The 27,205-nt window shown below is 38.3% G+C and overlaps 1 protein-coding gene and 1 pseudogene across 10 annotated transcripts in view; both read left to right on the top strand.

Moving 5' to 3' along the window:
* Sntg1 (syntrophin, gamma 1) overlaps positions 1-27,205 on the top strand; it is a 941,919-nt gene that overhangs the window by 324,651 nt on the left and 590,063 nt on the right. The gene's annotated exons all lie outside the window — the stretch shown is intronic.
* On the top strand, positions 13,127-14,385 carry Gm7493 (annotated as a pseudogene).

Below are 27,205 nucleotides of genomic sequence, written 5' to 3'. Positions count from 1 at the left end.
AAAAAAAAAAAAAAGGAACAGAGACTGAAGGAAGGGCCAACCAGGGAATGGCCCTACCTGGGGATACATCATGTCTGCAGACACCAAACCCAATACTGTTGCTGTGGTCAAGAGACACTTTCTGACAGGAAACAAGTGTGGCAGTTCCTTGGGACGTCCAGCCAGCAACTGTCCGAAGCAGAGGCAGATGCTTAGAGCCAACCATCAGGCTGAACTCAGGGAACCTGATCGGGGAACTGGCAAAAGGACTAGAGGAATGGAGAGGGATTGCAACCTCATTGGAAGAACAACACAGGCTGGCCTAACCACCCAGTTCTCCCAGAGTCTAGACCACCAACCAAGGAGTATACCTAAAGGGATCTTTGGCTCCAGATACATATGTAGCAGAGGGTGGCCTTGCCCCACAGCAATGGGAGGGGAGGCCTTTCGTCCTGGGTAGGTTTGATGACCCAGACTAGGAGGATGCTGGAGTAGTGGACAGGGGAGTATGGGTGGGTGGGAGAGCCCCCTCATACATGCAAAAGGGAGGGGGAGGACAGATTGGGATGGGTGGTGGTCGAGGGGTAACTGGGAAGTGGTATATCATAGGATGGGGGCTGGTGGAGGCAGTAACCAGGAAGTAGGATATCATCTGAGATGTAAATGAATGGAATGATTAATAATAATAAAAGAACCCCCCCCACACACAAAAAAAAAGAAAGAAAAGTTATCACTGTTATTACCCATCTGTGGACCTGTGTAAGAGTGGTATGACTGTTGTAGGGACAAACAACTGCTCTCTTTGGAATTAAGGCCTATTTCTCAGAAACAAGTTCATGACTGGTATTGAGAAAAAAAGCCCATTGTGAGGGTAAACCTATTGCTTATGGACATTTTGTCAATGTACTCATTAAATGTGTATGCTTATGTCCATAGAATAATTCTGCCTACAGAATTCTTCAAAGAAGTTTCTTATTTTAGTAAGTGGTAGCTAATGGGGAAACTCATGGTTAGTCAAATTGCTGAAATTAAGTGACTGCTGAGTGCTGAACCCTCAACTGAGCATCCATAGCATACCTTCAAGGCTCAGGAAACGTACTGAAAAATGAGGTCTAATAAAGAACAAAAGAGCCACATGATGGCAAGTATAACACTGAAATTCTGTATTCTCAGTTGGACATGACTGATATATCCATAATTCTTAGAGACTGCATAGTACTACCCTCATCAACATTCAAGCTTAGGTTAGGGAAGGGTTAATTGGTTTGTTTTCTCTCTGGAGAGATATCGAAAGTTGATAGGTGCTGGAGAAGGGTAGTTCCCTGCCTTCAGTGGTCTTGCCACTGGTGAATTACCAATGAGGCAGAGGATAGCCCAATACCCACACCTTATACAGAACAGCACTGGGAAAATTCAGTGTGTCATAGAACAAAGAATTGTTCAATGGAGAATTGTTTCAGTCAGAGTCACTTGGGGCCATGTGTGTGAGAGAATGTCTTGGTTGAAGATTGTTGTGGGAAAGCTCAGCATACTGTAGGTAATATCATCACCAAGCAGCTGGGTTTGAGCCTTTTAGAACACTCTTTGAACATGTCAGAATGAATGTGTTTTATCGTTTATGCTTCAGTTTCTGCTTCAGTTCCTGTCCTTGATTTTTCTCAGTGACAGACTGTAACCTGGGAGTATAAATTGAAATAAACCATTTCCTCCTCTTAGGTACATTTGGTCATGATATTTATCACAGTATCTGAAAATAAAGTAAAACAACAGTGAGAGGAAGAATTTTCAGGAGGCAGGTAGAATTAGTGAACATGAGATAACAGAGGATGGGATTATGAAATGTGACAAGAAGATATATAAGGAGTTATAAAAGTAAAAATATAAGAAAAGAAAATAAGCAAAATATGATTCTTTTTTTAAGCCAATAATCAAGAAAACTCAAATTATATATTCAGGGACTACTTTCAACTCTTTAGAATCCTTATGGTTTATGAATTCTGTTTATTCAGTAGTGACCTGAGAAACTTCATTCTCTGGCTTTTGCTTTGTTTGAGATAGGTTTCAGATCTATGATGAAAAGTCTTTCCAGAATGGTGACAATAGGTTTACTCTTAGAAAACCCTTCTACAGCCCTTCCGGTCAGCACCAGCACCGGGTCATGTTGGGCACAGAGTCAGCAGACACCCACAAGGTTCCTAGAGGACTCTCCACACGATCTTAGGACCAGACAGCTCCACGCTTCTCAAAGGAGACACCACTTCCAGGCACTGTAACACACCCAGGATCTTTGACAACAGAATCCCAGGATAAAAAGAGCTTGGTCACACCAGTATTTCAGGGTCTCAGAGGAACTTGACTGCCAAGAACTCTGACACACCCAGAATCTCATGTTCACAGGAGCCCACAAGCAAAGGATCACAGAGAAAGCTGGACTCTAAGGAGTCCTGAATCAACTGGGATTATAGGAAGGACAGGCTCCAATCAGATATATTGAGGTCAGCAAATACTTGAGATAATCATATGACAGGAGGCAAGCATAAGAACAGAAGCAACAGAAACTAAGGTTACTTGGCATCATCAGAACCAAACTCTCCCACCATAACAAGTCCTGGATACACCATCACACCAGAAAAGCAAGACATAGATCTAAAGTCACTTCTTATGATGATGATGGAGGACTTTAAGAAGGAAACACTGGAAAGCACAGGTAAACAGCAGGAACCTTTAAAGAGGAAACACAAAAATGCCTTAGAGGGTTACAGGAAAACAGTAGCAAACAGCACATGGAAGTGAACAAATCCATGCAGGATCTAAAAATGGAAATAGAAACAATAAAGAAAACCCAAAGGGAGACAACTCTGGAGATAGAAACCCTAGGAAAGAAATCAGGAACCATAGATGTGAGCATCAGCAACAGAATACAAGAGAAGGAAGAGAGAATCTCAGGTGCAGAAGATTCCATGGAAAACACAGACACAACAATCAAAGAAAATGCAAAATATAAAAAGATCCTAACTCAAAACATCCAGGAAATCCAGGACACAATGAGAAGACCAAACCTAGGGATAATAGGAGTAGATGAGAATGAAGATTTTCAACTTAAAGGGCCAGCAAATAGCTTCAACAAAATTATAGAAGAAAACTTTCCATACCTAAAAAAAAAAGAGATGCCCATGAACATACAAGAAGCCTACAGAACTCCAAATAGACTGGACCAGAAAAGAAATTCCTTCCAACACATAATAATCAGAACAACAAATGCACTAAATAAAGACAAAATATTAAAAGCAGTAAGGGAAAAAGGTCAAGTAACATATAAAGGCAGGCCTATTAGAATTACATCAGACTTCTCACCAGAGACTATGAAAGCCAGAAGATCCTGGACAGATGTTATACAGACACTAAGAGAACACAAATGGCAGCCCAGGCTACTATACCCAGCAAAACTCTCAATTACCATAGATGGAGAAACCAAAGTATTCAATGACAAAACCAAATTCACACAATATCTTTCCATGACTCCAGCCCTTCAAAGGATAATAACAGAAAAAAAAAAAAAAAAAAAAAAAAAAACACTATACAAGGACAGAAACCATGCCCTAGAAAAAGCAAGAAAGTAATCCTTCAACAAACCTAAAAGAAGACAGCCAGAAGAACAGAATGCCAACTCTAGCAACAAAAATAATAGGAAGCAACAATTACTTTTCCTTAATATCTCTTAATATCAATGGACTCAATTCCTGAATAAAAAGACATAGATTAACAGACTGGCTACAGAAACAGGACCCAACATTTTGCTGGTTGCAGGAAACCCATCCCAGGAAAAAACACAGAAACTACCTCAGAGTGAAAGGCTGGAAAACAATTTTCCAAGCAAACGGTCTAAAGAAACAAGCTGGAGTAGCCCTTCTAATATCGAATAAAATCGACTTTCAACCCAAAGTTATCAAAAAAGACAAGGAGGGGCACTTCATATTCATCAAAGGTAAAATCTTCCAAGATGAACTCTCAATTTGAATATCTATGCTCCAAATGCAAGGGCAGCCACATTCACTAAAGAAACTTTAGTAAAGCTCAAAACACACATTGCACCTCACATAATAAGAGTGAAAGACTTCAACACCCCACTTTCATCAATGGACAGATCGTGGAAACAGAAACTAAACAGGGACACAGTGAAACTAACAGAAGTTATGAAACAAATGGATTTAACAGATATCTACACAACTTTTTATCCTAAAACAAAAGGATATACCTTCTTCTCAGCACCTCATGGTACCTTCTCCAAAATTGACCATACAATTGGTAACAAAACAGGCCTCAACAAATACAAAACTATTGAAATTGTCCCATGGACTAAGGCTGATCTTCAATAACAACATAAATAATAAAAATCCAACATTCACGTGGAAACTGAACAACACTCTCCTCAATGATACCTTGGTCAAGGAAGGAATAAAGAAAGAAATTAAAGACTTTTTAAAGTTTAATGAAAATGAAGCCGAAACATAGCCAAACTTATGGGACACAATGAAAGCATTTCTACGAGGAAAGTCATAGCTCTGAGTGCTTCCAAAAAGACACTAGAGAGAGCACACAGTAGCAGCTTGACCACACACCTAAAAGTTCTAGAACAAAAGGAAGCAAATTCACCCAAGAAGAGTAGATAGCAGGAAATAATCAAACTCAGGGGCGAAATCAACCAAGTGGAAACAAGAAGAACTATTCAAAGAATCAACCAAACTGGGAGCTGGTTCTTTGAGAAAATCAACAAAATAGATAAACCCTTAGCAAGACTTACTAGAGGGCACAGGGACAGCATCCTAATTAACAAAATCAGAAATGAAAAGGGAGACAGATAACAACAGATCCTAAAGAAATCCAAAACACCATCAGATCCTTCTACAAAAGGCTGAACTCAACAAAACTGGAAATCCTGTATGAAATGGACAAATCTCTAGACAGATACCATGTACCAAAGTTAAATCAGGGTCAGATTAATGACCTAAACAGTCTTATATCCCCTAAAGAAATAGAAGCAGTCATCAATAGTCTCCCAACAAAAACAAAGCCCAGTACTAGATGGGTTTAGTGCAGAGATCTATTAGACCTTCAAAGAAGATCTAATTCTAGTTCTTCTCAAACTATTCCACAAAATAGAAATAGAAGGTCTCTATAGGACCAGATGTTAGAGTACCCAATTCATTCTATGAAGCCAAATTACTCTGATACCTAAACCTCAGAAAGACCCAACAAAGATAGAGAACTTCAGACCAATTTCCCTTATGAATATAGATGCAAAAATACTCAATACAATTTTCGCTAACAGAATTCAAGAACACATCAAAACAATCATCCATCCTGTCCAAGTAGGTTTCATTCCAGGGATGCAGGGATGGTTTAATATACAGAAATCCATCAACATAATCCACAATATAACCAAACTCAAAGACAAAAACCACATGATCATCTAGTTAGATGCTGAGAAAGCATTTGACAAAATCCAAACATCCATTGATGATAAAAGTCTTGGAAACATCAGGAATTCAAGGCCCATACCTAAACATGATAAAAGCAATCTACAGCAAACCAGTTGCCAACATCAAAGTAAATGGTGAGAAGCTGGAAGCAGTCCCACTAAAATCAGGGACTAGACAAGGCTGCCCACTTTCTCCCTACCTATTCAATATAGTACTTGAATTCCTAGTCAGAGCAATTCGACACCAAAATGAGATCAGGGGGATACAAGTTGGAAAGGAAGGAGTCAAAATATCACTATTTGCAGATGATATGATAGTATATATAAGTGACCTCAAAAATTCCACCAGAGAACTCCTGTACCTGATAAACAGCTTCAGTGAAGTAGCTGGATATAAAATTAACTCAAACAAGTCAGTGGCCTTTCTCTACACAAAGTTTAAGCAGGCTGAGAAAGAAATTAGGGAAACAATACCCTTCACAATAGTCACAAAAATATAAAATACCTTGGTGTGACTCTAACTAAGGAAGTGAAAGATCTGTGTGATAAGAACTTCAAGTCTCTAAAGAAAGAAATCAAAGAAGATCTCAGAAGATGGAAAGATCAACATTGTAAAATTGGCTATCTTGCCAAAAGCAATCTACAGATTCAATGCAATCCCCATCAAAAATTCAACTCAATTCTTCAACGAATTAGAAAGGGCAATTTGCAAATTCATCTGGAATAACAAAAAAACCTAGGATAGCAAAAACTCTTCCCAATGATAAAAGAACCTCTGGTGGTATCACCATGCCTGACCTAAAGCTGTAATACAGAGCAATTGTGATAAAAACTGCATAGTACTGGTATATTGACAGACAAGTAGACCAATGGAATAGAATTGAAGATCCAGAAATGAATCCACACACCCATGGTCACTTGATCTTTGATAAGGGAGCTAAAACCATCCAGTGGAAAAAAGACAGCATTTTCAACCAATGGTGCTGGCACAACTGTCAGCTGTCATGTATAAGAATGCGAATAGATCCATTCTTATCTCCTTGTACTAAGGTCAAATCTAAGTGGATCAAGTAACTTCACATAAAACCAGAGTCACTGAAACTTATAGAGGAGAAAGTGGTGAAAAGCCTTGAATATAAGGGCATAGGAGAAAAATTTCTGAATAGAACAGCAATAATTTGTGCTGTAAGATCGAGAATCTACAAATGGGACCTCATAACATTGCAAAGCTTCAATACGACAAAAAGGCCACCTACAGATTGGGAAAGGATCTTTACCAATCCTAAATCAGATAGGGGATTAATATCCAATATATATAAAGACCTCACGAAGGTGTACTTCAGAATATCAAATAACCCCATTAAAAACGGAGCTCAGAGCTAAACAAAGAATTCTCACCTGAGGAATACCGAATGGCTGAGAAGCATTTGAAAAAATGTTCAGCATAGTTAATCATCAGCGGACTGCAAATCAAAACAACCCTGAGATTTCACCTCACACCAGTCAGAATGGCTAAGAACAAAAATTCAAGTAACAGCAGATGCTGGTGAGCATGTGGAGAAAGAGGAACACACCTCCATTGTTGGTGGGATTGCAAGCTGGTACAACCACTCTGGAAATCAGTCTGGCCAGAAAGATTTTGCTGAAGGGACCCTGTTATAGCAGTCTCTTATGAGGCGATGCCAGTGCCTGGCAAACACAGAAGTGGATGCTCACAATCAGCTCTTGGATGGAACACAGGGCTCCCAGTGGAGGAGCTAGAGAAAGTATCCAGTGAGCTAAAGGGGTCTGCAACCTTATAGGTGGAACAAAAATATGAACTAACCAGAACCCCAGAGTTCATGTCTCTAGCTGCAGAAGATGGCCTAGTTGGCAATCTTTGGGAACAGAGGCCCCTGGTATTCCAAACTTTATATGCCCCAGTACAGGGGAATGCCATGGCCAAGAAGTGGGAGTGGGTGGGTAAGGGAGATGGGGGGGGTATGGGGGACTTTTGGGATAGCATTTGAAATGTAAATGAAGAAAATACCTAATTTAAATATATCTATCTATATCTATCTATCTCTCTCTCTCTCTCTCTCTCTCTATATATATATATATATATATATATATATATATATATATAGTACTGGTATATCGACAGACAAGTAGACGAATGGAATAGAATTGAAGATCCAGAAATGAATCCACACACCCATGGTCACTTGATCTTTGATAAGGGAGCTAAAACCATCCAGTGGAAAAAAGACAGCATTATATATATATATATATATATATATATATACATATATATATATATATATATATATATATAGAGAGAGAGAGAGAGAGAGAGAGGATATGAGAGGATGGAGTGGTGTGGGTTTACATGGTCAAAATATTTTGTGTGAAACTTGTAAAGAATTAAATGCTTTTCAAGGCAAAAAAAAGAAAATGAAAAAAAAATGAAAAAAAAAAGAAAAAAGAAAAATCCTTCTACAGAAAAACCATCTGTATTAAAAATGAAGTAATGCAGTTATGAAGATCAGCAAAGAATGAAGTTGGGGTTTGAAAATGAAGGAACTGTTAGACTCAGGAAGAGAAGTGAATTATGATTCCCTATTAGATGAAGTTGTGGAGAGGTTTTCTTTCTCCCCATTAAGTGGTGGGTATTCAGCCTTCAAGAGAAGTCTATTTGATTAGGATGTGCAGTACCCTGAAAATTGGAAGAACTACTCAAAACGATTCACAGATCCCATAATAGAATCACATGAATCATGAAAAAGCAAGGTACTATGACTCTTCCAAAAGATCAAAACTCTGTAACTTCTAAACTTTAAGATACTATGGTAAAATTTCAGGTGAATATTTCCAAAAATTCAGGGCTATATTTTAGCTGATCAAGTGCTTACTTAGCATGTTCAAAGCCCTGGGCCTAAAACCACATAGCCAGCATGACTGTAATTCCAGCCTTTAGATAATAGTCAGGAACTCAGAAGTTCAAGTCATATCAGGCTACAGTGTTTATTCCTATTCAGCCAAGTCTATATATGGCTCTTTGTCCAAACTGCTAAAATGTTTGTTGTGAAAATAAAATGACACAAAAGAATCCTTTGTGTCAAAGGGGGGCATATAGTTAGTCCAGGGTCTAGAGAAGTGATTTAACATAAAGAAAAAAGAAAAAAGGAAAACACATGGCAAAAGAAATAAGAAAATCAAAACTATGGATTTAAAACATCAAAAATGTGGAAGATAGAAATGAGAAATCAGTGCCTTTGAAAAAATCCTTTAAGTAGCTGGGCAGTGGTGATGCATGCCTTTAATCCCAGCACTTGGGAGGCAGAGGCAGGCAGATTTCTGAGTTCGAGGCCGGCCTGGTCTACAGAGTGAGTTCCAGGACAGCCAGGGCTACACAGAGAAATCCTGTCCCAAAAAAAATCCTTTAAGTAGAAATGCTGTAAATAATAGTAATGAAAATACCCAAATGAAACAGTAAAAGTAAGAAAACTGCCTATATATTAGCCCAAAGAGAGAAAGAACACTAGGAGTAGAGAAGACTAAGTTTTGCATTTAAATATTAGTAAAGGAAATAAATGAGCATGACCTTACTCTTCAGTATATATTTTTCCTTCTCTATCTCATGCCTTACGCTATGTGTCCATGAATCATGTATTTCTTCAGACTTACCTGTAGATAATGACATCATCTATTGAACACCCAGTATCTTTTACTGATTTACTAGAGATTTTAGCCCTTAATTCAGTGTGTGTTGTGCATGTAATTTGCTGAAGTACTCAAGTGTCAACAGCCATATAGAATCACCCCAGTTCATAGTTCTGTCACTTCATCCTCATCTATCTGTGCTCTCATCTATATACTTATGTTCTAATTGCAACCTGTGACAATTGTCTCCAGACTCTTAGTATTTCAACCGTAACCCATCCTCATAGCTCTCCTGTTGTAGTCACATTACACTAGAGGTTTTGTTTTTTGTTGGTTTCTTTGTTTTGTTTTGTTTTGTTTTGTTTTAAGATTTCTACTCCATCATTCCTTTGTCAGTGTCCTTAAGCCTTCCTGCCTCCAGGCCATTCTTACAGATCTTATATCTAATGAGATAATATTATAGTCACCAATTGTAACACATCATCCTCTTGCATTCCCCTGATTAATGCAGTCTGCCCAGAAAACCGATTTAGCTTGTGGAAGATGATGTTTCTGTCTGTTTTTGTGGTTAGCTGAGTGGTACTATAAGGAAACAATAATGCTGAGCTCATGACTCCCATGTACCTAGTTATTAATTGCCCACTTACCAAAATGTTTTCAAGTGTACTTCCATGGTTTTCTATCTGATAATTACAATATTATTTGTCTACTCAAATTAAACAATATCAAGAACATCCCAACTGGAAGTCAAGAAATCTGTCCCACTGTCTACATGAATGCTATAGGTTCCTGTAACTGAGAAGAATATAGTGTGCTCTGCAACAAACACAGTTTTTCATTTATCGCTTGGCCTCACACTTCTTCACTGACCTGAGGACAGTACTTCTGAATCTGCACTTGAGATTCAAGTACCACCAGTAAGTCCTTGGCACTTGTCTAGTCTCATCATAACATAAGCATAATTATTTCTTTAACATTATAATTCAGGTTACTGTAACTCTACTTGTCTTTAGTTTTAAGCCTAAACTTTCTACCTTCTATAATACCAAACTCCTCAGAGTACTCATAATTGTTCCATTTTTTTTCTAAGATTTCATGGTTTATTCACTCTTAATTCTGTTCAGGCCTTTATCCATACACTGTACAGCAGCCATTCTCACAAGGGCAGTTTATGAAAAACTACATGTCTAACCTTTTACCCTTCTTGTGTTGGCTCATCCAATTGCATTCGTGTTGTCTAAGCCATGTATACTGGTGTAACACTTTTAAAAATAGTTATTATATGTGAAAGTGATTTGACTGCATCATCTGTCCCTAGTGTATCTGACTGGCTACACAGGTTGCCTCCTTCTCTCTCAATACTCCATATTATTTTTGTGAACAAGAGAAAACATTTGCTTATATTAGGTTTTTCTTATTTTATAATTTAAATTTAATTATTCGTAACAGATTTATTGTTGCTCCCATTCATTCATTCATTGATCTACTTAATAAACACTACAGAATATCTATTATATTCCAATAGTTGTGCTTAAAAAACAAATGCTATATAATTCACTGTATTCAAAAGTGCACAGTCTAATTGTTTTACAACGGAGTCTTTATAAAGGAAGATCAGCCTTCCACTTCTAATTCTTTCTTTTTTTTTTTTTCTGTTTTTATTATTTTATTAAAGATTTTCCCCACTTTTTTATTGGGTATTTACTTCATTTACATATCAAATGCTATCCCAAAAGGCCCCTATATCCTCCCCCGCCCTGTCCCCTACTCACCCACTCCCACTTCTTGGCCCTGGTGTTTCCCCTGTTCTGGGGCATATAAAGTTTGCAAGACCAAGCGGCCTCTCTTCCCAATGATGGTCAACTAGGCCATCTTCTGCTACATATGTAGCTAGAGACACAAGCTCTGGGGGTACTGGTTAGTTCATATTGTTGTTCCACCTATAGGGTTGCAGGCCCCTTTAGCTCCTTGGGTACTTTCTCTAGATCCTCCACTGGGGGCCCTGTGTTCCATCCAATAGCTGACTGTAAGCATCCACTTCTGTGTTTGCTAGGCCCCAGCATAGTCTCACAAGAGACACCTATATCAAGGTCCTTTCAGCAAAATCTTGCTGGCATATGCAATAGTGTCTGCGTTTGTTGGCTGATTATGGGATGGATCCCTGTGTGGGGCAGTCTCTGGATGGTCCATTCATCTTAGCTCCAAACTTTGTCTCTGTAACTCCTTCCATGAGTGTTTTGTTCCCAATTCTAAGAAGGGGCAAAGTGACCACACTTTGGTCTTCGTTCTTCTTGAGTTTCATGTGTTTTACAACTTGTATCTTGGGTATTCTAAGTTTCTGGATTAATATGCACTTATCAGTGAGTGCATATCATATGAGTTCTTTTGTGATTGTATTACCTCACACAGGATGATACACTCCAGATCCATCCATTTGCCTAGGAATTTCATAAATTCGTTGTTTTTAGTAGCTGGACTCCTGAAAACAAATAACCCCATTAAAAAATGGGGCACAGAGCTAAACAAAGAATTCTCAAGTGAGGAATATTGAAGGGCTGAGAAGCACCTGAAAAAAATGGTTAACATTCTTAATCATCAGGAAAATACAAATCAAAACAACCCTGAGATTCCACCTCACACCAGTCAGAATGGCTAAGGTCAAAAATTCAGGTGTCAGCAGATGCTGGCAAGGATGTGGAGAAAGAGGAACACTCCTCCATTGTTGGTGGGATTGCAAGCTGGTACAACCACTCTGGAAATCAGTCTGGCGGTTCCTCAGAAAATTGGACATAGTACTACCAGAGGATCCCACAATACCTCTCCTGGGCATATATCCAGAAGATGTTCCAACTTGTAAGAAAGACACATGCACCACTATGTTCATAGCAGTCCTATTTATAATAGCCAGAAGCTGGAAAAAACCCATACAGAGGAATGGATACAGAAAATGTGGTACATTTACACAATGGAGTACTATTCAGCTATTAAAAACAATGAATTTATGAAATTCCTCATTCTTTCTGAAACCATTTTAAAGTTTATTAAGCAAATTCTCATACCTATTGGAAAATGCAAATAAGTCATATTTTCTGGTTTTCTCCATGATGAAGGAGTTCAGCCACAATGAAGACAATGAGGCATATGTAACATACTATCTGTGCACAACTCAGAGTTATTTTATTAAATAATCAGTGGTGGCATCAGTCATAATGTGACTTCTAGAAAACAGTTTCAAATGCATGGTAACAGTTGTCTTAAATTGTCTCTCCTAGGGAAATATAAGAATTAATCATAAGTATTTGACCTGTACTGTTATTAATGCCTTTTTCATTGGAAACCAAGGGAGGAAAGTGACAGAGAGATTTAAAAATAAAAATACAAATACAACTTACTAGTGGCTTTCAGAGGTAAATTCTTTCAATAAAGCATCTTGCACACTCTTGCAGAAACCTTGCAAACCACTTCACCATCTCCCGTTGAGAAACAGCAAGGTGCTCTACCCACCACAGGGATACCCAGCACATAGTTGGTCATTTGGGGTGTGCAGTCCACCAGACTCAAGAACAGGGCAGTTATCTGTTGCTTTTATCTATATAGGAAGAAAAGCAGCTTGAGTATAAGAAGGGAAGAGGTGGTCTTACAAGATAATAAGGATAAACTGGGCTGGGAGAAATGGTGCAAATGCTGTCTATTATTGCAGTGAATCATCTGACTGGCCATGATTTTTGCAGAAGTACTTCATTATAGTTTTCTTTCACTACGATTTTCTTCCCTATGAATGTAACTGTTTCCATTTTTCCTGTCAATACCTTTCTTGCTTGACTTCAAAATATTCATTAAAAATGAACCTAATAGATTAACCTTTTTCTCTTTGCCAAAGATAGTGTGTTAAGGGTTCATGTTTTTATATTTGTGTTTGTCATATGAGGGTATAGTTTTTTACAAGGACAAAAACAAAACCCTCTGCCCTAATCCTGTATGGACAGCCTGTATCATTTGATCATGGTTAGACAACTAAGATTTTATCTAAAGAATTTTTATTTTCATACTGGATCTCTAGAAGCAACATTATGGGTAAAAGTAGAACAGTGTTTGGTAAATGAGATTAATTCTGAAACATTAAATATTTGGCACAGTGTGATCCAAACTGCCAAACCAATCCATAGCATCTCATTTTGATGAGAGAATAATTTCTGTTAGCTGGGCAAACTTTGCTGTCTTATGCTGCAATTTTACTTAATAGAGGCGGTGGTGGTGAGCCAACCACCGTTTACTGCGACCTCATGGAGGGTGGCGGAGGAAGTAGCAACAAGTCCACCAGTGGGTTTGGTTAGCTGGCTTCTTCGGAGACGGAGGAGCGGATTACTAGAAAGCTGATTTGGCTGGCGTCCCACTGACTGGTACGAACCTCCTGTCTCCTTATTTAAAGGTAGATCCATGCTATCTCGTTCAGGATACTGATGAATTTATTTTGCCAACTGGAGCTAATAAAACCCGAGGCAGATTTGAACTAGCTTTCTTTACCACTGGAGGATGTTGCATGACAGGGGCCACAGTCGGGGCAATGAACGGTCTTCGTTTAGGATTGAAGGAAACCCAGAGCATGGCCTGGTCCAAACCAAGAAATGTACAGATTTTGAATATGGTGACTAGGCAAGGGGCACTTTGGGCTAATACTCTAGGCTCCCTGGCTTTGCTCTATAGTGCTTTTGGTGTTATCATTGAGAAAACACGGGGTGCAGAAGATGACCTCAACACAGTAGCAGCTGGACCCATGACAGGAATGTTGTATAAATGTACAGGTGGTCTCTGAGGAATAGCACGCGGTGGCCTGGCAGGACTGACACTCACCAGTCTCTATGCACTATATAACAACTGGGAGCACATGAAAGGTTCCCTGCTCCAACAGTCACTCTGAAGATTTTTGCCACCTCAGGAACGGGGGACACTTCATAGTCATCCAGATCAATTAATAAGACAGTCTGGAGTTGCTTTCTCTCTTGTACCTACAGTTACTTTGAACAATTGGAGACTCTGATTTGCTGTGACAAAGATCATGGATGGTAGCCTGGACTGCACTGCTTGCCCTCAGTGAGTGGAAGCCAATCCCTTGGTGGCTCACTGAGTATGTGTTCTCTTCTCCTTTGGAGATGATCTTGCACCCCAAACTGGAAAACCACTTACTCTCCAAATTCAGGCCATACTTTTTATTACCATGTTAATTCATTTAAAAAATCTAAAACTTAAATGTTGCCCTGTTTTCCAAATAAAGGGTGAAAATAGAAAATAAATAAATAAATAAATAAATAAATAAAATCAGGAGAGCTAGTATGCTCAGGACTGGGAAATGGGGAAAAAAGAGGAGGAACTTTGGATGGTAAGCTGGGAAGAGAGTAATATGGGAGCAGGAATAAATAGTGCTACAGGTGTTTGAAAAGACATAATGAATCATACAGGATATGTACTAAAATTACATGCAATATTTGTAGATAGATAGAGAGCTAGCTAGATAGATGATAGATAGATAGATAGATAGATAGATAGATAGATGATAGTTTAAATGAAGTTATGCTATTTGAGATGATAATGCTCCCCCAAGAGCCATGGATGATCTAATGAAAACCTCTTCTCTAGCTTTTGGTCAGGGGAGTCCAACAGACTTCCAAATTAATGAATATTGCCATTGACTGACTTCCAGAATGAGAAGGTAAGACCTTTTACTCAAGACACCACACACTTTGGACACTGGACTTGGAAATATCAAGCTGGAACAAACCTAGAAGCCTCTTCCCTGAGAACTGGGTCTCGTATTGTCAGACAGTGTTATGCAAGTTCTCAAGGGAGAGGAGCAACCGGTGGTCCTACACAGCTTCAAGCTTATGAAACACAAGCATGACTGCACAGGAAGATATCCACAAGGCCAGTAGTGACACTTTTGCCTTTGAGACAACTGACAGTTGTACGATTGCATTTAAGACCCACTCAAATGGAAGATATTGATGCCTGTACTATAAACCTATCAAACTACCCACGACCGAAAAGATTACAGACTGAAAAGGAGAACCTACAATTGGCAGCTTCCTAAACCAATATAATTTCCTACTGTTTTCTAAATAATTATCCTTATACCACAGATAAATGCATCTATCACTCTCATCAAAGAAGCTTTTTTTTTTAACAACAGATGAAGACTATTTTAAAAAATCCACAACCTGTGAGAATTCAAGGGATAAGTTACTGTGGTACCCAACCCATCTGATGTATTTGCAATGCAACTCTTAAACCTAAGAATTAGGGAAAACTGTGGAAGAGAGGGCAGGAAAACTGTAAGAGTCTGGGGCTTAGGATGTCTGCTGTTACTAGTGTCCCCTAGGCATAATGGGGAAGTTCATGTGTCCATGAACTCTCAACAACATGGTTGCTTGAAAAACAACAGGATAATGACAATCTTAGTTGACATGCCACTGTAGACAAGGGAAATTCACATGGCCTCACCACTAGGTGAAGAGCTACAGGCTACAAGTGGATACAGAGAGGGAGGATCAGCTTTCTCAGTGAGCAAGCTACCCAATCAGTTACTCAATCCCAAATGGTCAACCCTGGACACACATACACATGAATGGAGCTAAATAATAGACTCAGTGGGTCATATATACATATATATGATAGTACATACATGTAATAATAATGATAAAGAAGAGAGCATGGATTTGGAAGTGGAGCTGTGGCAGGGGATGGAGGTGGGTGAGGAGAGGAGCGAGTGATGTGAGTGCTGTACTTATATATAAGTTCTCAAAAAGAAAACTATTAAAAAAGGAAAATACCAACAAAATACCAACCAACGAACAAAAATTCACAGAGCCATCTGCTCTGTTGGAAACTGGAAATATGTTGCCTGGAAATGCTTGAGTCAGAACAACATCAGGACAGACTGGCCAGGGGCATCAGACCCTGCCTTCAGGCTGGGGCAGTTCTTGTTGTTCCACTTCAGAATTAGAACTATCCAAAGCCATTGTGTCAATCAAGCTCCAAAGCAAGCTGGGGTGGCTTCTCACAGGTCAGGGAAAGCCATGTTTCTACATCCTCTCCCAAGCTCCGGTCTGAAGGCTCCATTTCTAGCAGGGCCACGGAGAGTTAAGGTTTCCACAGAAGTAGCAATGGGCAGAAGCAGTGAATGAGGAAATACATGAATGAATGGTCACATATTGACTCTGTAGAGCAGTGGTTCCTCTCTCTCTCCCTCTCTCTCTCTCTCTCCCCCCCCTCTCTCTCTCTTCCTCTCCCTCTCCCTCTCCCTCTCTCTCTCTCTCTCTCTCTCTCTCTCTCTCTCTCTCTCTCTCTCTCTCTCTCTCTCTCCTGTTTTTTATTGTTTAAAATGCTACTAAAATATACACAATCCAATCATGATAAGGCTCTATAGTCAGTCCATGTTTAATGGCATTTGACATAAATTGTTGTGCTAAAACAGGTAGTATCACTCTTCAGATATGACTCATCTCAACTTAAACTCTTTGATTACTCAAGCGAGAAAACACCTGGCCATTATCACTTTAGATGAGTAAATCCTGATCTTAATTGTAGTGCTTCAAATATGCATTGTCTTAATGTTTATTCTTCTTTTATATAGATTCTTTTTTCCCCTTATGCCTTTTTTTCTATTGGATATATTCTTTATTTACATTTCAATTGTTTTTCCCTTTTCAGGTCTCCCCTTCAGAAATCCCCTATCCAATCCCCCTTCCCCTGCCTCTAGGAGGGTGTTCCCCCACCCACTCACCCATTCCAGTCTTCCCTCCTTGGAATTTCCCTACACTGGGGAATTCCACCCTCAGGCTCAAGGGCAGCTCCTCCCACTGATGCCAACAAGGCCATCCTCTGCCACATGTGCGGCCATGTGTTGCTCCATGTGTACTCTGTGGTTGGTGGTCCAGTCCCCTGGAGCTCCGTGTGGTCTGGATGGTTAACACTATTGCTCTCCCCCATGGGGTTGCAAACCCCCTCAGCTCCTTCAGTTCCTTCTCCAACTCCTCTACTGGGTCTCCCCCCCCCCCCCACTTCAGTCCAATGGTTGGCTGTGAGCATCCATCTCTATATTTGTTTCCATGTGGCTGTATGTAGCCCACCATGTGAATACACAGTCTCTTGTTTATTCTGCTGATGGACAGTTGTCAGACAGGAAAGTGTTCTCAGAAGACAAACTACTATTTCAGTAGACTCTGAAATAGACTCTGAAACTTGCTTTAATGTTTAGAATCTAATCTACCCCATCATAAACATACTTGTGTATATGATCCAGCCATTGAATTCCTTGATATTTACCTAAAGAAGGTTAAAGTTTATGTCAAAACAGAAAGCTGTGTATATTTGTAGTAGCATCACTAATAATTAACACAACTTGGAAGCAACCAAGATGCCTTTCCATAGATGAGTGGAAAAGCTGAAACATTCAAGGCATGAAATATTATTTAGTACCAAAAAGAAATGAACTGCAAAGTCACAGAAAGACACAGAGGAAACTATAATGTATATTTACAGAAGGAAGAAAATGCAATGTGTGTATAAGCAACCAACTCCAACTATAGGACAGTCAGTGTGTATGGACAGAGGAATAGACAGAGCCCAGGATTTGAGTCGTGAAAATGCTCTGCTTGATACTGTAATACCAGACACATATTATTGCACATTTGTTCAGGGCAATATAATGTGTAACATTAAGCATGGATGGTAACATAATCGACAGACTTTGGGTGATGAGGTATCCTTCTAAGCTCATCACTTGCACATATGCAGTGCAACAGAGGAAGGCAAGGACAAGCAGGAGACCTTGGCAGGTGTCAGGGCAGAGAATGTATTGGAAATCTCTGCTTTCTTCCCATGGTTGATGTGACCCTACAACATGAAACAACCTTTAACTTTTTTTTTTTAAATTAACTGTCTTAAAGTACATCTGAAACAATCAGAGTAATCTTTGATTGTTGCTAGGTAGTAGCTGGGAGTAACTCTGGGGTATGGTCTAAGGACAAACCATGTATTATGGTTTGACCAAGGACAAACTTAGTATTTGGGTGCAACTTGGGTTCAGTTGCAGGTCAAGCGCTCTGGCTTTTTTTTTTTTTTTTTTTTTTTTTTTTTTTTTGCTTTTAAGATGGAGTAGATTTGGCTTCTCATTGCTTGCTTTCTCTGCTAACTAGAAGGCGCAATTATGGGACTTCCTGAACCTCCTAGGTTTTGTTAAAGAGGGATTGATAGTAACTTCTTATATCTGTATCTATTATTTTTCTCAGTATATCATAATATTTTGTTTTATAGCATCAGGGATGTCTATGTCAGTGTCAGCTATGTCTAATCTCATGAACACAGTAATAGGGATATATCTTTATGACTCAGTTAATTTAGGCCTGGGTGTATTGGTGACCTGAAAAGACTGGACCATCATATTTTAGAGAGCATCTGGGTTGTCATTGTCTAGTCCTAGTTGTGATTTTGGGGCTTGGGTAGAGGTCCTATCAGTGGGAGATAACAGGGAGTCCTGAGGCTGAGTTTTCTCCTGTTGGTTGGGGTCATCTTTAACTGCCAACAGGTGTATGGTGTATCCATGCTGTAATCCCATTGACCTTCAGGTTAATGGGTGTGGTCAAGATGATAATACAGAGACCTTTCAAGACCCCTGGCTGGGGGGGACCTGTTTCATAGAGAACATGAGGTTTAGGCAAAACATGTTTATGAGCCCATTGGACACCTTTGAAATAGTCTAGCAATTGGCAATCTTTGAACTCAGCAGTGACCTCTGCCTGCATGTTAATAAAAATGAGAGGTCGTATCTTGGACATGATTTTAAAAGGGATGAGTCTCATCTGGTGGCAGGGAGGGGAGGAGCGTTTCATATCGGTAGAAAGCAAAGGGAAGGAGAGTTAATCAGCCCTTGTGAGTCTCTCAGGTCAGTTTAACTGAGGTCTCTTTTAGGGCTCTGCTTATTTTCTCTATCTGTGCTGATCTCTGAAGTCTACATGTACAATAAAGTTTTCAATCCATCCTCAGAATATTGCTTAGTGTCTCGCTTACCTGGGACACAACAGCTACTCCATCTTTTTTTTTTTTTTTTTTCTGTCATGTATGTAGTTTCACTTTTGGTGGAGAAAGTCTCAGTCCAACCTGAAAAGGTATCTATAAACATCAATAAATATTTATATCTAAGTTTTTTCCTGTTTTACCTCTGTGAAGTCGGTCTCCCAGTAGGCTCCAGGCTTTGTACATCTGGACGTATTATTGTTTAGTTTTTGTTGTTGTTCGTGTTTTGTTATTTTGGTTTTTTGTTCGTTTGTTTGTTTTTTGCTGGAAGGCTTTATAGTTCTTGACAATTTCAGCTATCTTTGAGCTTATATCTGTAATTCTGATATTAGCATGCCGAATGCATTCTGCATTCTCCGGATGTGGGAAAAGCGGTGGATGTTTTGAAGTATGTGTTGTCTCATTTTTTTTTCCTGGCACAATGAGTTTTTAATCTGCTCTTCTCCACAATCCAACATAATATTGAGACGTGGATAAATCTCTAGTTTAGATTATGTCATCTTTTGCATATTTAGGGTAGTCATGGAGCATAGGATCCCCCAGATGCAGGGAAGCCAGGGGCAATAGAGATCCAGTTTCTAAGGCAGTGTGACAGGCTGCTTGATCTGCCCTATTGTTGCCCTCTGGATCTTTCCCTTTCTGGTGTCCTGAGCAGTGGATGATGGCCAGATTTTTAGGCCCCTTAGAGCTTCTCACTACCTTTAACAAGCCTTAATAACTGGGATCACACACTGCATCTCTAGTGAACATTTTGTGTTCTGTGACTTTGCCTTATACAGGCATGGTTTTGGGTCCAGAATACTTTGCAGAGGAAAGAAGGGGTCAATTTCTGGGAACTAGCTAATAATTATATCATTGAAAAACAGAAACAGTCTTCTAAACTTCCTAATCTTATTATTAATTTATGGTCTTATTGTCCTAACGCCTATAATACTGCCCAATTGCAGTAACAAGATTAAACCATTCATTTGTTTCTTAGATTAGTGGGGAAAATTCAATTCTTTCACGCAGGGACTGCCATTGCTTGCTTGTTATCTTTATTGTCACCAACAAGTGTTAGGTTTTTATTGCTTTCTATGTGTATTCTGCCATGTTATTGGACTTTTCCTTGTCAAGTCTAATGAGGCAGCATATTTTATTACTTACATATGAATGTCAAACAAGATTTTTGTCCCACAACTGTGATACATAGTTCTTTTTGATATTGGATTTTGTTGTTGATATTTTGTATAAAGGTACACATCTATAGTCACAATTGATACTTAAAACTGTGTTTCCTTTTTTTTTCAATTTTTATTAGATATTTTCTTCATTTACATTTCAAATGCTATCCTGAAAGTCCCCTATACCAACCCCACCCACCCTGCTCCCCTACCCACCCACTCCCACTTCTTGGCCCTGGCATTCCCCTGTACTGAGGCATATAAAGTTTGTAAGACCAAGGGGCCTCTCTTTCCAATGATGGCCGACTAGGCCATCTTTTGATACATATGCAGCTAGAGTCAAGAGCTCCGGGGTACTGGTTAGTTCATAATGTTGTTCCACCTATAGGGTAGCAGATCCCTTTAGCTCCTTGGGTACTTTCTCTAGCTCCTCCATTGGGGGCCCTGTGTTCCATCCAATAGATGACTGTGAGCATCCACTTCTGTGTTTGCTAGGCCCCGGCATAGCCTCACACGAGACAGCTATATCAGGGTCCTTGCAGCAAACTCTTGCTAGTGTATGCAATGGTGTCATTGTTTGGAGGCTGATTATAGGATGGATCCCCGGGTGGGGTAGTCTCTGGATGGTCCATCCTTTCGTCTCAGCTCCAAACTTTGTCTCTGTAACTCCTTCCATGGGTATGTTGTTCCCTATTCTAAGGAGGAATGAAGTATCCACACGTTGGTCTTCCTTAATTTTCTTGTGTGTTTCCTTTTCTATTCAACTGCTTTGGTTACTAGATAGTGCCAACCTTAGTGAAAGAGTTAAGAGATCATGCTTTTGCTTTAATTTTCTGGAGATTGCCGAGATGTGACTTTGTTTATTAGTCATATGGTAGATTGCCCAGAGGTAATAGTAGTGTTGAAAGTGATGCATTGCTTCACTTTCCTACTTATTATGTATCTCATATATCTGTCATAATTTAATATATATCATAAAATAAATATGTATTCTCTATTAGTTTTATTATATGACATATTGCAAAAGTTGATTTTTACCAAGATCATCACATTTATGAGTTTATACTCAACTCACACTTCATTGTTTTCCTTTGATCTAATGGAGTAATAAGTCTGTCTTTGTATCTAATATTAGACATTTCTTTCTTGTCTTTTTCCTTGAGTAACCTGCCCAAAATATCATTATCCTGGTTAGTTTTATAGACACTCTTGAAGAAGAAACTTCAGTTGAAAAAAAAAATGCTCCCACTTGGTTAGCCTGTGCACAGCTTGTGGTGCAATTTCATATTTAGTGATAAGGAAGATCCATGACCATTATGAGTAGTGCTGATCTTGTTCAGCTGATCCTGGAGTATACAATAACAAACTGAGAAAGTCGGTAAAAAGCAGTTTTTTTATAGCATCTGTATGTTCCTGCACTGTTTGAACTCCTGCCTTAAGTTGAAACCCTTTGCCCCAAAGGTACTTTTGGTCATGGTGTTTTACTACAGCAGTAGAATTCATAAGACAATTACCAATTTGTTTATATTTCAAAGAACAGTTGCTGATTTTATTCTGATTTTCCTGTTTTCTGCTCTAGTGCTTTTGGCTCTAACTTTTTATAACCATGTTTCTTAAATTGCTTTAAACTTGTGTGGCTTTTCTTACTGTAATTTTCCCAGGTACTCATTTAGGCACCATTTTATGTCATTCATTTTTTAATCAATGCATTTCAATGCTATAATTTTCCCTCTAAAACCTGTATCCTATCATCTTTAGATCAAATACACACATAAGTTTCTTTCTTTTATTTGCTCATTACATTATTTTGTAGTGTATGTATAAGGAGGACAAAGGGTATTATTCTTAAAACAAACACTGAGGCTAATTCATTCATCTTTTTGTTATAGAGATGTTATAATGATTTTAATATGATCTGAAGGCATGCTTTTAGTGTCTCTAAAAGGTATCAAGTTAAGTGTTTTGTTCTGTGATATGGTCTCTCTCCATGAATGTTCCACAAAAACTAGAATACAGTGGATGCATTTCATGCTAGCATGGTCATGTCAATAGCATTCTCCCATTGCCAGACTTGGGAATTTGTTGTTTTAGAAAGAGGGTATACTTGTGAAAAGCAGCTCAGTTGTCTGTTAGGTTTTTGAAGCTTCATAAGTTTTTTTTTTTTTTTTAAAGAGTTATTTATTTATTTATTATATATAAGTACACTGTAGCTGTCTTCAGACACTCCAGAAGAGGGAGTCAGATCTCGTGATCGGATGGTTGTGAGCCACCATGTGGTTGCTGGGATTTGAACTCCTGACCTTCGGAAGAGCAGTCGGGTGCTCTTACCCACTGAGCCATCTCACCAGCCCGCTTCATAAGTTTTTATATTTGGTATTTAATTTTGAAGAGCAAGGGTGTTCTTCATCAAATGACCTTAGGGAAAATGCTGTAATTTTTCTCATCATTTTTCATTTTGATGACTGTTTAAACATCCATGTCAGCTTTTCTTTGATTCACAGCAGTGAAAACATTTCATTGTTCGAGCTTCTAATGATATCCTATCACGTTAATTTATGTAAAGTGATAATTTCCATAATTTACAGTTGAGTTTTTGTTTGACTATCTGAGTTTGGTCTTCTCTATGCCTGTTTTTTTTTACTTGAAAAATTTAGACAATCCATACATAAAGTGATTGTTGAATGTATTCAGTTGTGTCTACTGCCCTTATGGAAATTTGACATTAGTTGTTTTAGGTCTTTTTTTAAAAATTTCTGACTTTTCTGGTTTCAGACACATATTTTTAAATGTTTCTATTTTTTCTCTCTTCTCCAGTATTCCAGCAATATTCACTGTTTACAAAAGTTTAATTGATGTACTAGAGTTTCTAATTTATGTTTGCAATAATTTCACAGGATGAAATACCATCTGACTTGCAGGTCTTGAACTGTAGTGTCTCTGCCTTCTTTACACACCTCCCTTAAGATCTATATTGTTCATTTTACTTCTTTATATACTGTTGTATCCAAATACATTGTTACAGTTTCCTTTTAAACTTAGAATTTCACTGGAATAGATAAAAATGTAAGGAGATATGGTCCACCTCAATGTTTTGTTGGCTCATTTTTCCTCATCTTGTTTCTTTTACACATGGTTCTCTTATAACACACTGACAAGATAGGTGTGCCACACGCAGTTCAGTCTCTTCTTCCACTGATGTAACTTTTGTACCCTTCCTTTTTGGTGATATATTTGTCCTTTACTCACACTTGAAGGAAAATAAAAACCTTGCTATAAAGCCACACATTTTATATTTTTCTTTAAACAAATAAATACAGCAGATGACAATACTCATGCACAGTTTTGGTTTTTTTATAAAAAACAAAACATAAATCTAGCCCTTGTTCTTAATGACGAGGGCCCTCTTCTATTTCCCACTCGGAGTTGGCTGTGTGTCTGTGACTATAACTCTGCATCATGAACTGTGAAGAGTTCCCAGACTTTGACTTAAGGTCATTTTACTTATTTAAAAATCACTTATTGTTTCAACCACAAACTTTGGACATATAGCTATAGGTATGTTTATTGTGCAGGTTTTGGATCTGCCATGTCCTTTGATTCTTTGTTAAAGTTTGGTGCTATGCATCAAGTGGCCATGCTGTGCAGCTTCTTTAGAAGAGTCCAGCCATGGGTCCACTAGTGTCTCCTCCAGTCCGGTTGGCCTTCCTTGTTCTCTTCATCTGCTCATATCTCCAGACTTAGAGAGCCATTTCTGAGACGATCCAATGAGCCACTGATTCTAGTGTGTTTCAGTTTTCTTATAAGGTTGGAAATGATTTCTAAACTTTACACATGTCAGAGCTATGAAAAGAAGCTGTGAATTTGCAATTATTTACACATATTTCACGTAAAAGTTTATCTGATATAGCATCTAACTGCTAATGTGACGAGTTTATTTTATTATATACTATCCATGTGGAGACAGGGTGTGGGAAGGAGGTATGGGATGTGGAACAGTTGGAGGATGGGTCGGGGAGAAAATATGGAGTATAAAAATAAAAATATGAATAAATTAAAAATAAATGTGTTTTAGTTGTTTTTAATTTTTTTTCTTTTTTAAATTACAGTTATATTATTTCTTCATTCCTTTTTATCCATCCAAACTATCTCATTTACTTTTTTTGCTTTCTTTCAAAGTCATGATCTCCTTTTTCACTAAATGAAGAAGTCTATTCTCTGCTCTGATTATTCTGTAGTTACCTTTAGTTCTTTGTGTAGGATGGAGGCTTCCCGGGCTTCCCTGTTTACAGTAGAATGTCTATTGGTGCTATTCTATTAATCTATTTTCTAGGCAGTAATTTTGGTGAGACTTCATGAGTATAGTTTCTGACATTACTAGTAGACACAATTTCACAGCCATCTCCCTGCTCCTTAAGCTCTTACAGTTTTCTGCAATGCTCCTTCTGCCTAAAGTACCAGAGTCTTTTGTAGGTGTATTCATTGGGACTGACGGCACAACTATGCATATTCATTAGTTCTGTTTTCCTGAAATTTTCTTCACTTCTTTCAAAAGAAGTTTCTTTAATGGGGCATGTGGACAACACTCATCTGTGAGCATAAGGACTAATATTTAGAATGTGGTTAGAAATTATGCGGTTTAGTAAACTGATGACTGTAGGTTCTCCCAGGTCTGTGATTTAACTACATAGGTTTTCATGCTCAGGCATGACTTCCCTCTTGTTGAATGGGCCTTAAATTTAAAGTGTTGCAAGATATTTGATCATGCTATGAACCTTGAGATTTTCTTATTTAATTTATTTAATGGAAAAACCTGTTTCTAGTAGTGGTGTGGCTCAGCCTTAGCATACTCCTTTAATTCAAGAGCTTTCTGTTTATTATAAAAAAAATTAAATACATTCAACCATAGGTCAAGGGGCAGAGCAAGCAAGAACTTGATGGGGAGTGAAAATAGGAAAAACTATAGAGAGTAAGAGGGAGTCAAGAGGATGGATAGAGTGATACACAGGTGGTAGAAGGAAGTGAGATTGAGTTTGAAGGGTTTCTGAAATGAGTGTGGACAAGGAGAACACAGGGAGGTCTGTGAGGAGGAAGTTTAGCTGGGTTCTTTCTGCATCTCTGAGCTAATAGGCTTTCACTTCAGCATCTGGCTCCTGAGTCTATTGCACAATTGAATAGAGAGCTATTGGTTGAAGCCAAGGAGGTATTCATACCACTAGTGAGTGCATAAGACTATGGTTCCATGCTGGTAATTGTTGCGGTTATTAGGCATCATAGCTGGGTAGGACTATTGTTTGTTTCCCTTCTTTGGAAGCTTGCCTTGTGCCTTCTGAAGCTAATACTCAGAGAAGAAGCATTCAGGTCAGTTCCAGCTCAGGTCCTCTGGGACCTGTGCCATGGTGTCTTCTGCACTAAAGGATTACCTTCTTCATCTTGGGGGCCATCACAGGCAATTGCAATGGAGTATTAGTTTTTAAAGTCTCTTGGATTACTTTAATCAACAACACAAAAGAGGAATTCTTATGTCTAATTTGGAGTTTTTGTTTGGTGATCTTTAGCTTTTGGAAGAAGCACTGTCAGCCCAGATGAAAAAAGTTCATTTAAACTATTTATGTATATTTATATTCAGACTTACTTGCATTATAAGATGTTTTTAGGTAAATAGTTATTAGTGTATTTTCTTAGGACTTTTTCAAATACCCTATTGTCATTTCACTCTCCCCTTTCCTTCTGAATCCATCTTCCATTCTACTCTCTAATTAAAGACCTGTCATTTCATATTTTCCAGGTCAGATTACCTGCACCCTCCCTATTGCTCCTGTACCTGGCAATGATCCCTTTGAACTTTCCCAGTTTTTCCAGTTACTTCACAATGGACATACACCTGAAACTTAAAGCAAGGAGCCTGTTAAGAGAGAGAATACACAACACTTGTCTTTCTGGATCTTTTCTAGTTCCATTCATTTACCTGAAAAGCTTATGATTCTGTTTTTATTTATAAATTAATAATATCCTATAGAGTGCATGTTCCACATCGTCATTATCCATTTGATGGATGAAGGAGATTTAGATTGTTTCCATTTCCTAGTTATTAAAAATAGAGTCTCAAAAAACCAAAAAAAAAAAAAAAATAGAGGAACAGCTATGTAAATATCTGTGGAAATAGGTGTGTAAGTATCTGTGGAATAGGATGCTCAGTCCTTTGGGTGTATGCCAAGGAATGGTATAGCTTTGATGTTTAATAGCAGCATTTTTTTTTCTTTCTGATTGTATCCTATCTGTAAAACCTAAATGTTATAAATGAAAAAAAATATGTACATATTAGTCAATATTACATTGGTTCTTAGAACTAGAAAACATGAGTTCACCCAGGTTTAACTAAAGGTTTAATTCATTGCACTATCCTTTCCAGGCTATTTGGTAGATATTTGCATATCTAGTTGCTACAAACATGTCTATAACAGATGCATATGTATAATTTATATTTGTAATTCAATCTTATAATAGTTTTAGTGGACAATAGCACAGCATTTTTAGTTTAAAATAAATTATGAAAGAAAATAAGATGACAAGAATGTCTACATGATGTCGATACAATTTTGCAGCGTAGTTATCATTTTTCAATCTAATAAATTTGTTGTTATTGATGATGTTTATAAAGGGCAATCCTGCCTTGGTGACCTTTCAGTTTCAAGAAATTCTGAAAACTAAAATGACAGTCTCTGGGAAAAAAGTAGCTGCTATATTTGGTGTACAACCATGAACATTAAAACTAAATTCAACGATATTTTAATACATTAAAGCAAAAACCATGAATGTCTGGATTTCCCAAATTAAGAATGCCTGGTGAAGTAGGCATTCTCTGTAAATGTCTACA

This window comes from Mus musculus, chromosome 1, assembly GCF_000001635.26.
Source record: "Mus musculus strain C57BL/6J chromosome 1, GRCm38.p6 C57BL/6J".
Taxonomy (NCBI): Eukaryota; Metazoa; Chordata; class Mammalia; order Rodentia; family Muridae; genus Mus; species Mus musculus.
The sequence above is the reverse complement of the archived record's forward strand: the minus strand, read 5'-3'. Positions and strand labels throughout refer to the sequence as shown.